At 56.9% G+C, this 12,484-nt stretch overlaps 1 pseudogene; it reads left to right on the top strand.

Moving 5' to 3' along the window:
• The first annotated feature begins 1,506 nt into the window (after positions 1 to 1,506).
• Positions 1,507 to 10,565, top strand: LOC129044950 (NUT family member 2D-like; annotated as a pseudogene).
• The last annotated feature ends 1,919 nt before the right edge of the window (positions 10,566 to 12,484 follow it).

The raw sequence follows: 12,484 nt of genomic DNA, 5'->3' as shown, positions 1-12,484 counted from the left end.
GTTTACCATGATTTTGCTTGAATTGCTCTCCATTGATCTTCTCAGCTAAGATCGAGGTAGAGTTGCACAGTGGAAGAGGGCTGCATGTAAGAAGGCAGTTCTGTCTCAGAGGACAAAAGGCCTGGGAGCACCCAGACAGGCAGTCACTGCGTGGAGGTCACTCCCCTCCCAGTGGCCACTGTGGAGGCATTTCACAGATATGCTTGCTGGACCATTCAGGTTTAGAGTTGGGACAAAACCGAGAACTCATGGGGATATTGGACAGGAGTTAGGAAATGACCTTCTCACACAACTGGGGCAAGGAGGGGAGAACCCTGGGCTTGAGACTTGCAATCCACCACCTGCCCCTGCAGTGTGGCCCCTGTTACATTTTCCTGCAACTCTGCCTTCTTGAGTCCAAATGTCTTTGAAAGGGGCAAATGCTTCGTAAGTTCCAACAGAGTGTGTTTCAGTGAATGTTCGCAGTGTGCACCGGTCTGGCTGAAGGCCTCTTCCCTTCCCCAACACCCTCCCATCGTGCAAAATTACCCTGCCCAGCAGGGAGTGATGTGTGTCAGAGATTTTGCTGCTGTGCTCTGAGTACTCCTTATCTCCTTTGACCAGTTTCCTAACACTCCCCATGTTCACAACACAGCACATGGGTGCTCTTTCCTGTCATTTTGACACTAATAAACGGACAGTGATTCTCAGTGTGGAAATGAGAATGAAGTTTTTTTTAAAGACAGGCTACAATAATTCCCATGCAGAGAACCACATGCGATGACACTGGATTCCAAACAGCAAGAATGTATGGTGAAGATGAGGCCAACAGTGAGCTGAGAGAGGCCAGCCAGGATGTGTTTCAGTGAAGATGAGAAACAATCAGATAACACTTGTTTCCTCCTGGAAAGAAAATGTGGTGGCCAGGGAAAAGAGATGGGAAGAAGGCTGGTCATTGCCTATTCCACTGTGCACAGTTTGAATTTGGAGCCATGAAAAGTTTTGCTTGGTTAAATTAAAATCATTCAAAAGATAAAAAATAAACATTTAACACCAGCAGAATATGCTGGGAAACAAAATGAAAGGATTTCTGGTCTCGGTGCTGTAGGTCGCATAGCCACTCTTTCCTGGATTGAGGCTTTCCAGCAAAGGAGATGGGAAGTAAGGCTGGCCTGCTGGTGTGGACAGAGATTCCAGCAACATACATGACCTGGGGGCACAAGGATTGCTTCCTAAACAATGATGAGCACACAGCCACCTAATAGCCTGGATCGGCTGAGACCATTCTGATTTCAAACACCCAGTCCCCTTGCCTTCCTAAGAACCCCTGTGTTTCTCAGACTGAAAACATGTTCTGAATTTTGTTCACGAAGTGCAGCCCCCGTTGAAATTCATCAAGAGTGGGAAAGAGCCAAAGTGGGAAGGAGCATGGGTTAATTGGCACAAAAGTAGGTCTGTTGATAAAGAATGGAAGTAAAGAGGACATCAGGTAGAAGCTTTTGCTGTGAGTCAAAAGGACAATTTAAAAGTTGCCTAAAGAGGTGCATGCCATCTCTGTTGCTGCCGTCCAGTTGGAAAGGAAACTCAGGTTCTTGCCTAATGGCCGAAGCCCCTCACAGAATGTCCCCCACCCCTACCAGCTGCCCACTGCCCCTCCCCCTCTGCAGAATGTCTGGGGTCCTATGTTCTAAACCTATTTACATTCAAATTTTACCTGCTCCACTTGGACTTAGGAGCAACTGCTGAGCCAGGTCACTCTCTAGGTCCTACCCTTGACTTTTCTCATTGCGGAAACTGCCAGACAGCAGTTGTCAGTGCCCAGCCTGAGGGGATGGCTTCAAATGGAGGTGAGCCTGTAGGGATGGGGGCATTATCCGAGTCTGCCATGCCTCAACTCCTTGGGAATTCAAATTTGACACTGCCCTGGGGACAGTTGATAGGGCTGCTGTTGAGGAGGGAGGGAGGACTGGATGTCCCCAAGGACATCACACTTGGGGATGGCCATGGCACCCTGAGTCTGTGGTTAGGGAGGACGGCTCCTTAGAGGTGGACCAAGATGCCTGGGGGAATACATCGTGTAGGGGAAAGGATGGAGTGGATGGATTGATCCTTTCTAGAAGGAGACAGGTCACGTCATTGTGTGTTTGTAGGGAGTGGTGGGATCATGTTGTGCTGGTGGCCCCTGGAGGACGACAGGCAAGCCCAAACCCTGTGCCGTGTCTTCAGGCACCTGGAAGGTGCCCTTCCATAGTGTTCAGAGGGATTTGGACTGGAATTTTCTAGATCTTAGGGAGGAGTGGGGAGAAGTGGTCTCAGCCAGAAAACTGTTGGGTGGGTTGGCTGTGACAGAGCATGTAATGACAGCCTCTGGGTGGGCGAGGCTGGGGGCTACTGTAATTGCCACAGCCCAGAGCCTCTCAGCTCCCTCCCCAGAGATGGCTTCTCCATCAGTTCAGGTAGCTGTTGGCTTTGATTTAACAGGGGTGGGGGCAGATGGGGAAGTTCAGGCAACACAGGGCCTGGGTTTCCTGAGTTGTTCTGAATTGTTTGCCCTTTTGTGGAAGCTCAGGTCTTCAGACCCATTTCCTCTTGTCTGCTAGCTCATGGCCCATCCTCTGCACTTTGTGTTACTGTGGAGATGAAGAATTTGCTCTTATTCCATTTATACTACCTCATGAACAGGGGACAGGTGTGGATTCTTGCTGGTTCTCAGTGGAAGGGTCTGGAAAGGCTGGTTTCCTTTTCAGTAGAGGAAAGAGAGTAGCACACAAATAGGAAGATGATTCTCTTATTATTATTATTCAAGTTAGGATATGCATCCTGAATGCTGAGGTGCATGTGCTGTATCCCTTATTCCCCTTGACTAGAGACTGCATGAGGTCCTAATGAACAGGGATGAGTTCCGGACAACTTTGCCTCACCTGGCCTGTGGCCCAAGAACGCCTGGTTCTTGGTTGGTCACTATGTTCAGTTATTGGGAGCTCAAAGGAGAAGAAGGACCAGAGATGGGCTCCTTGTCCCACTACCTATTGTAACATGACCAGCAGCTGTGAAAATCCCTAGACACCTCCCCTGATAGCCCTGCTGCTTGCCATTTGCTGGCTGTGTCCTAATCGTGTGTGGCTGTTGCTGGCTATGCAGTGACACTATCTCAGGGGACTCCACCACTGCCTCTCAGACCTGCTCCCTGGGAACAGAGCTTCCTGAGTGGCAGCCGGGACCATCTAGTACTGAGGAAAGGGTGGCCTGAATCTGACCCCTATTTAGCACTTGCTGTGGGTGGTGCCAGGACAATCACTTCCATGCTGGGTGTGACGAGTTATGGATTATCTTCAGGGTTCCTAGGGTGCTGGCTTGGGAAAGATTTCCATCCAATGGTTTTCTTTTGTTGTGTTTGAGCTAGAAAAGAAAGGGATTTACAAGAGCTTCAGGAAAAGGAAGATTGAAGAGGAGATGGGGCCATAATATTTGGAAGCTTCTGGCTTCCTGTCGGCCTTCTGAGTGCCGAGCCATTGCCCTGGGGTAGGCCCGTCACCTGTTGCTGAGCACGCTGAGGACCACCAAGCCGCTGAGAGACTGATCCCTGACCCATGGCTTGGGAGATGCCTGTGAGGCTGACAGAGTCTGCCAGGGACACCCGAGGCAGACCCTCGGGCAGCAAAGGCTTGGCTGTTGCTTCTTGGGAGACAGGGTTTAGGGAATCTTGGTGACCGGGGCCAGGCTCTCTAGTGGAGCGACTCTCCTTGGAGGAACAGAGCATCCGATGCACACTCAGGGACACTTGCAAGCTGCAGAGTTTCCCTGTCATAAGCCCTTAGCTGTTGGGACTCCCCTCTGATTCCCCAGTGACTAGTGTGGACCTGGAGACCCCAGCTCATTCACCTCTTTCCTTTGTCTCCACAGCATACCCAGTGCTGGGACCGGGCATGACCGTGAACCCTGGCACCTCCCTGTCTGTGTTCACGGCTCTGCCCTTCACCACACCCGCTCCCAGCCTAGCACATGGGCTGCCCCTTGTGACTGCAGGGGTTCCTCCAGGCGGCCCTCTGGTGCTGTCTGCCTTCCCCAGCACACCTCTGGTGGCAGGACAGGATGGCCGTGGGCCGAGTGGGGCCGGGGCTTCCAATGTCTTTGTCCAGATAGGGACAGAGATGGGGCCTGCGAATGCCCCTCAAGTGCAGACCTTGGTCCTAACTCAGGCCCCCCTCGTCTGGCAGGCTCCAGGCACCCTCTGCGGAGGTGTCGTGTGTCCACCTCCCCTACTCCTGGCAGCTGCTCCTGTGGTGCCTGTTATGGCTCCCCAGGTGGTTGGGGGCACCCAGGCCGGTGAGGGAGGCTGGTCCCAGGGCCTTCCTCTTCCACCACCACCACCACCGGCTGCCCAGTTGCCCCCCATCATGTCCCAAGGGAATGCTGGGCCATGGCCACAAGGGGCTCATGGAGAGGGCAGCCTGGCTTCCTCCCAGGCCAAGGCCCCGCCAGATGACTCCTGTAACCCCAAGAGTGTCTATGAGAACTTCCGACTCTGGCAGTACTACAAGCCCCTGGCCCGGAGGCACCTTCCCCAGAGTCCTGACACCGAAGCGCTTTCGTGCTTCCTCATGTGAGTGTCCTCGGGGCATTGGAGCTGGTCTTGCAGCTCACACGTAATGAGGCTGCTGGATGGACCGGGAGGTCACGCTGTTCAGGGGAGCTTGCAGGGCAGTTGTGAGGGTGATGGGTTGCACTATGGGAAGATACATTTTCAACAAGATTAATCTGGCTGTGGCTCAGGACAGACTGTCAGGGGCCTCATCTCAACTGCCCGTCACTGTCTCTTGAGTCCAGCCAATCTTTACTTTCAATAATTTTCACAACAATGTTTACAGAAGACCCAGGTCAGAGAGGGTTCCTGGTGTGACGTGAGCTACGGTTTGGGTTTAGGTCTTTGAGTACACACCCCAGTGCCTCCCCTTTAACCCAGTATTGATGGTCAGGAGCACCTCACATGGAGCTGGGGGGAGGAGCTGCAGGGCCCAGCAGGAACCTGGCACATGCCCGCAGTTCTGCCGAGGTCCAGTTAGCACAGTGGTGGTGGAGCCTGCACAGGGGGATGGTCTTGGGCCCTGCACTGGGGTCGATGCCGGGCAGGTATTTGCATCTTCACCCTCAATCCCTCCTAGAAAAAGAGACAATGATGCTTCATTGAGATGATGGTGAAGAGATGACTTGAGCTCACATATGACATGCATAGCACAGTGCCTGGCACATGCTATGACACATTACATGATAGCAATTATGATTGCTGTCCCCATTACTATCATTATCAGGACTAGGCCATCTAGGAGAGCACTCCCCAAAGCCGCGGGCTCCAGTGACAGCTCTGAGTGCACCTCAAGCCCAGCAGCCCAGGGCCATGGACTGTGGTGACTGTGAGGCAGCAACGTCAGCATCTGGGAGAGTTTGTAGTTTCATTCCCAGTCCCTGCCTCTCTCCACCCTGCGGCGCCTCTGTCACCCTGTGTTTCCCACTGACGAGCAAACGGGAGCTTGAGCACATCCACCGTGCGACACACTGGCCGTTCCCCTAGGGAAGTCCCCTGCCTGGGGTGTAGGTGGAAGGTGGCCCCATCTTCATCTCCAAAAATCTCGCTGTTCCCGCACCCTGGAACTGGTTGCATTCCCCCTTGGAGCAGAGTCTGGGTGCACTGGGGACCCTGATTCTTGGAGTGGAGCTGCCCCAGGCTCACAGGCCTTTGCCATGGCTCTTGTGGGAATGTGGGATCTGGACCTGCTGCTTGCAGTGGCGTGGACACCACTCTGCTTTGGTTCTGGACGTGTGCTCCTGCTCCTCATGCTCCAGGGCCCTGAGGCTACATCCCCAGGGTCTGCCTTGCTCCAGAGTCCCCAGGAAGCCAGTTGAATGCTCAGTCCTGGGGCCCTGGAACCTGCACTTTAACCCTCACCCCCAGGTCATCCTGTGTGCACACTGTCTGAGTCAGCTCAGGCTCTGCCGTAACAAATCCCGTAGACTGGGTGCTTTATCAAGACACATTCATGCCTCCCAGTTCCAGAGGCCAGAAGTCCCAGATCAAGGCGACAGCAGATTGGGTGTCTGGTCAGGGCCCTCCTCCTGGCTGGAGAGAGCTGTCTCTGGCTGTGTCTCCTCGTGGCTGAGAGCAAGAGCCCTGGCGTCTCCTCCTGCCCTTATCAGGGCTTGGATTCCATGACTGGGACCCACACTCATGACCTGCTCTAACCCAGATTGCCTCCAAATACTGACACACTGGTGCTGAGGGCTTCAGCACAGGAATGTTGGGGACACACATGTTCCACCCATAGTACTGAGTCCACTTCTCAACACTGAGGACTCGAGGGGCAGTCGGAGAGGCCACTTGGTAGCTTGTGTTGATGTTTGATCTTGGGGGTGTGTCCCGGGGCCTGAGGAACCCACATGGGGGAGAACAGGACAGGGACAGATGGCAGGACAGGTGTGGGGAAGACAGGGGCCAGGTATTGGGACCAGGTGGGCTTGGGATGAAGGGTGGGCTTATAGGCTGAGACTGACTGCACTGGTTTACAGCCCAGTTCTCCGATCCCTGGCCCGGCGGAAGCCCACCATGACCCTGGAGGAGGGACTGTGGCGGGCCATGCGGGAATGGCAGCACACGAGCAACTTTGACCGGATGATCTTCTACGAGATGGCAGAAAAGTGAGTCTGGGATCCTGGGAGCAGGGCCCGCATGGCAGGGTGAGAGTGAATGACAGAGGTCCGGTGGCCATGGTGGCTTCTCAATGTGGAGTATGAGGAGGGTGTGGACAAACCCAGGACACTCTCGGCCCCTGGCTCCCTCAGGAAGCTGCTCCTGCCACCTAGATTGTTCTGGGGTCTCTGTCCTGCCCTATTGGGAAGCACCCCCTGCCTGGCCTGGGGCCATCCCTGCCTTGACACTGGAGGTCATGGCGGGAGCAGCCAGCATCACAGCCCAAAGTGGGTCACCTCCAGCTGTGGGGATGGGGAGAAGGGGCGCTAGTGACTATAGACAAGAGGGGTGCAGGCTCCTCAACAGCAGTGGCCAGAAGTCGGTTTTCTCCCATCTCAGCCTGGCCAGGGAGTTGGGTTGGGGAGACCTGTGCCCGGGACGCCATGAGACCCATCTCTGGCCTGACTGCTTTTGCTCCTGGGCAGTCCCCTCCATGAAGACAGACAGACAGCAGCCTCAGGGGAAAGGGGCCCTGTCCTCTGGGCTCAGCTTTTGCTTCCTCCTGACCCGGGGTCTCCCAGGCCTCGTGCCCCTGGGTTATCTTTCGGGGGCCCACAGTCCTAGCCTCAGGACTCCTGCATCTGGGCATCATCCCTGATGCCTTCTGCCATACACCCCACCCCTGGCCAGCTGAAACCTGGAGGAGGGGTCCCCTGGGACCCTCCTGGACCTCGTGGCCCTGACTTGAGTCAGGAAGCCCCATTGATGCCATGGGCTCTGCAGGGGCCGAGTGAGGGAGGGTGAGCTCAGAACTCTGGGAGCAGCTTCCTCCTGGGACTGGGGAATGGGACACAGTGAGGGCCTGGACAGCCCACCCGAGGCACTCCTTGCCATCCCTGCCCTCGGCCGCTGCCTGGTCTTGGGGGGAGGGGGCCTGGACCCTCTCAGCACAGCCTGGGCCTCCTTCACCGCCAGGTTCCTGGAGTTTGAGGCTGAGGAGGAGATGCAGATTCAGAAATTGCAATGGATGAAGGGGCCCCAGTGCCTGCCTCCTCCAGCCACATCGAGGCTTGAACCTCGAGGACCCCCAGCCCCTGAGGTGGTCAAGCAGCCAGGTATGGCTTCCCACATTCCCACAGGAGCCACGGCAAAGACCAAAGGGGCCAAGGGAGGCCACTGTCCCCACACCCCATGCTTCCCTTCAAGAGGGGGATTTGCTCCCTCCAACAGGACAGCTTCTGGGAGCATATGTTGGGTATTGACCTGGTCGAGTTTCCTAGCTACTCTCTCCCCTCTCCTGTCCAAAACTCCACATATGCTTTGCCCAGGAAGCAGGGATGAGTGGGGAGAGTACACGGCATATTGGTGCCTCCAAACTTCCTCCCAAGTGATGCTGTCTCAGATGTGCCCCTCCTGCCTCCTCCGGGGGTGCTGTGGTTAAGGTGGACCTGACCCAGCTGGGACCCACTTCACATCCCCAAGCCCTGCCCTCCCGTGTGGTGCAAGCAGGAGGAGCGGCCCTCACCACGCCCATACTCCTCCCTCTCTGCCTCAGTGTACCTTCCCAGCAAGGCTGGCCCCAAGGACCCGACTGCCTGCCTGCCACCACCCAGGCCCCAGAGGCCAGTGACCAAGGCCCGCCTGCCACCACCCCGGCCCCACCGACGAGCAGAGACCAAGGCCCGCCTGCCACCACCCAGGCCCCAGAGGCCAGCAGAGACCAAGGTCCCTGAGGAGATCCCCCCAGAAGTGGTGCAGGAGTACATGGACATCATGGAGGAGCTGCTGGGGCCTTCCCTCGGGGCCACGGGGGAGCCCGAGAAACAACGGGAAGAGGGCGAAGTGAAGCAGCCACAGGAAGAGGACTGGACGCCCCCAGACCCGGGCCTCCTGAGCTACATTGACAAGCTGTGTTCCCAGAAAGACTTCGTCACCAAGGTGGGCTGGAGTGCTGGGGTCTGCCGGATTCCAGGGGGTGGTACTCCCAGGTCCTTGGAATTAAGCTCTGTTCCTTAGCTACTCAGCAGTGTGTGTATTTCCATGGATTAGAGTGTCTGTGTATGTGATTGTGTGTGTCTGTGTGTTGCTGTGTGTTTGTGTCTGTGGTTTGTTACTGTGTGTCTTTGTGTGTCTGTGCGGGTGTGAGTGTGGAATGTGTATGTTACCTGTGTCTGTGTCTTTTCCTGTGTCATATGTGGGTCTGTTTGTGGGTCTGTGTGTCTGTGTGTCTCTGTCTGTGTGTGTGTATGCTACCAGGTCTGTGTCTGTAGCTGGTGATCACCATGATATGAGACAGCCCCAGGAGGGTGGGGACGGGGCGCTCGCTGCTTCTGCATCTCCTCCAGGTGTCCTTGGCTCCAGGTTACTCCCTGCCCAGGAAGCTCATGCCTTCTTCCTTCTGTTTCCAGGTGGAGGCCGTCATTCACCCCCGATTCCTGGAAGAATTGCTTTCCCCAGATCCACAGATGGATTTCTTGGCTCTAAGCCAGGAGCTGGAGCAGGAGGAAGGACTCACCCTTGCCCAGGTACCCCAGGGGCAGGAGGGACCCGGCACACAAGGCCCACCTGATTGTCTAATCCCCCCCGCTGGGGATGCCTGGCTTCTTGGGGAACCACTCTGGAGTGGGAAGATGCAGGTTCAGAGGGAGTAGGATGGACAGGAGCCAGGGAGGGGAGTCAGCATGCAAGCTGCGGTGAGGCCCAACGGGATGCCCGGCAGAGCCACACCCTCTCTCTTTGACATAAAGCCCAGCTGCCTCAGGCTTCCCTGCCTGCCGCCCAAGTGCCCTGGTCTCCACCACCCTGGGCCCTGCTCACACCTGGGGCAGTGCCAGTAAGTGCCCCCTTTCCTCCCACAGCTAGTGGAGAAGCGCCTCCTAACTTTGAAGGAGAAACAGCATACGAGGGCAGCCCCTAGTCATGGCACGGCCCAGTTGGACTCAAGTTCTTCTAAGTTTGCAGCTGGCCAAGGAGCAGAGAGAGACATCCCTGACCCCCAACAAGGGGTTGGCATGGAAACCTGCCCACCGCAGACGGCTACCCGGGACCCTCAGGGACGAGGCAGAGCACACACTGGCATGGCCAGGTCCAAAGACTCTGTTGTGCTTTTGGGATGTCAGGATTCCCCTGGGCTGAGGGCTGCCCGGCCAACCTCTCCTCCCCAGGACCACAGACCCACCAGCCCTGGCCTGGGGAGCAAGGATGCCTTGGATCTCCCTGGAGGGTCTCCTGTCTGGGAGTCACATGGGCTGGCTCAGGGGTCAAGTGAGGAGGAGGAGCTCCCCAGCCTGGCCTTCCTCTTGGGTTCCCAGCACAAGCTTCTGCCCTGGTGGCTACCCCAGAGCCCTGTCCCTGCCTCGGGCCTTCTCAGCCCAGAAAAGTGGGGACCCCAGGGAACTCATCAGTCCCCATCTGCTCAGAGAAGAGGCCTTAGCCTAGCACCCTCTCCTGCCACGAAGTCCAAGAAGCGACCTCTCTTTGGAAGCCCGTCCCCTGCTGAAAAGACACCCCACCCAGGGCCTGGGCTCAGGGTCTCTGGGGAGCAATCCCTGACTTGGGGGCTGGGTGGCCCCTCACAGTCTCAAAAGAGAAAGGGTGACCCCTTGGTCTCCAGGAAGGAGAAGAAGCAGCGTTGTAGCCAGTAGGGGCTTCTGGACAGGCCCTCTGGGGCCAATCCCCAAGGATGGGGCTCTGGCATCCGATGCCCCAAAGCGGTCAAAAGCTTCTTCTCCCCCAGTGCTGATCTTGCTGGGCCTTAGCTTTGGAGGGTAGGGGAGGGAGGGGAGGGAGAGGGTGGCTGAACGGGGAGGGCAGGAAGGGAGGGGCTGGGGGGAAGGGGCTGGGGAGTGGGGGTGGGAAGCAGTGCATTGGGGGCCTCATGTGTAAATGTGAATAAATGTAGTTGTGTTGGAAAATGCTCTCGGGGCTGCTGCCTCTGTCCTCGGTGCTGTGCTGCTCCGTGGAGGGTGTCTGTGAGGGAGGGCAGAGGAACTGGCAGATGCCAGGCTCTGGGAACCCACAGGGGCCGGCCCCACTCTTTCCTCCTGGCGTAGGGAGCCCCTTCAGATGCTCCAGGGACTGACAGATGCTGAGGAAGCCCTGATCCCTCCCACCACCCACTCACAAGGCCCTGCCTGCTTTAGGGAGGCTTCTTGGGGCCTCCCATCATTATCAGCATCCCTGGAAAGTCCTGGGATTGGAGAGAGCTGGCTGGCTCTTGTTCTGCTCGGTGGGAGCTGAGGAGAAGGCAGCCGCCTGCAACATGAACATGGGGAAAGGAGGCTGCTCCTGCTTAACCCTCATCAGGAAGAGCGCGGGCACTGGGCTGAGAGGAGACGTTGAGGTGACCGTCCACACGGGTGTGTTTGGGATACGACGATGGGTGGGGAGCAGGGGAAGTCCCTCTGCCTGTTTCTGGGCAGGAGAGAGTCTTGTCCAACTAGCCGAGGCGGATGCTCCTTGCTGTGGCCACAGGGACTGGCCTTCGGGACCTCAAGGTCCTACATGGAGCCCCCCACAGCTATGATTCCCTTCCCATATGAGGACTGAACTCATGTGGAATTGATGTAGACACAGATTTACATTGGTATCTAAAACAGTTCCCTCCCAACACACCATCACCAATGGGAACAAGCGTGACCAGTCACCAGGTGCAGGGTGGGTGTGTCTGCTGGTTCCAGGGCCAGGAGGAGCTGGGGCCCAGGCTGAGAGGGGCCGAGGGTCAGCCGCCCTTCTGCCAGGCACAGACCCCAAGGGCAGAGCAGGGGCTGCCTGGGATGTGGCATCGGCTGTCTGGGAAGTGCCCTGGGAGTCCGGGGCTAGGTGTTCGCCAAAGGGAGACTTCCAGAGTCTATGAGTGAGATGAGGACTACATCAGGAGAGGGACCGAGGCTGGGGAGGACACTCTGCTCTTCCCCAGGTTGTCCTGTCCTCCCAATCTCTGCTGAACTCCTCTCACCTCGTGGGCCAACTTCTGCCCCTTTTACCCCTAACCCACCTCTTAGAATCTCAGATCCCAGCATGGACAGGACCCAGCACCCACCCTGGTTCCCTCCTGGCCAACACCTTCTTCTCCACAGTCTGAGTTCTGATTCTCCCCCAGGGCCCTTATTGGCTCAGGACCCCTGTGACTGCCAGGGCACCTGTCCCAGCACTGCCTGCATGCAGAGCTGTGGTCATGGCGCTGGGGGCTGGCCCAGCAGCAGAGGCTGTTGGGGCAAAGCTGTCCAGTACACGGTGGCCTGGCCCCTCGGCCAAGTGACAAAGGGAGCCATGTTTGGGTCTCTGGCCCCATCTGCCCACAGAACACAGCAGTCAGCCGGACAGATGCCCCTCTGCTCCGTCCCTTCTGTTCCACGTGGGCAGTGTCAGAGGCCTGCCGTCTTCTGTGGCCTTTGGGAAGGAGAGTTTATCTTGGCAGGGCTTCCCCAGCTCAGTGCACATCAGGCCCTCGGGGAAAATGTGGGGAGTGAAGAGTCACTGGTGGGTGATGTGGGCAGCTCCCGTGACTCCTCTACATTCAGGGCCATCCTCAGGAGATAAGGTAGCACTGCCGCTTTGCAGGGTTTAGGAATGTTAAGTGAGCTGTGTTTGAAGGGAACGTGGTCCATACTCTGGCATGTGTGGGTGCCCAGCCAACTTCCTCACCTAAGGGTGAAAGTGCCACCTTGGGGCTCCTGCTGGTTACCCCACTGGCTGTTGTCTATCCCACTGTCCCTGTCCTTGTTTTGGCTGAGCCATTCCTAGGAGACAGAACTTGTGCTTCCTCCACCTCTGTGTCCCACCTGAGCCCTACAATCTACCCCTAAATGGGCACAGTGGGGC

The sequence above is a fragment of the Pongo pygmaeus genome, chromosome 8, assembly GCF_028885625.2.
Source record: "Pongo pygmaeus isolate AG05252 chromosome 8, NHGRI_mPonPyg2-v2.0_pri, whole genome shotgun sequence".
Lineage (NCBI taxonomy): Eukaryota > Metazoa > Chordata > Mammalia > Primates > Hominidae > Pongo > Pongo pygmaeus.
The sequence above is the reverse complement of the archived record's forward strand: the minus strand, read 5'-3'. Positions and strand labels throughout refer to the sequence as shown.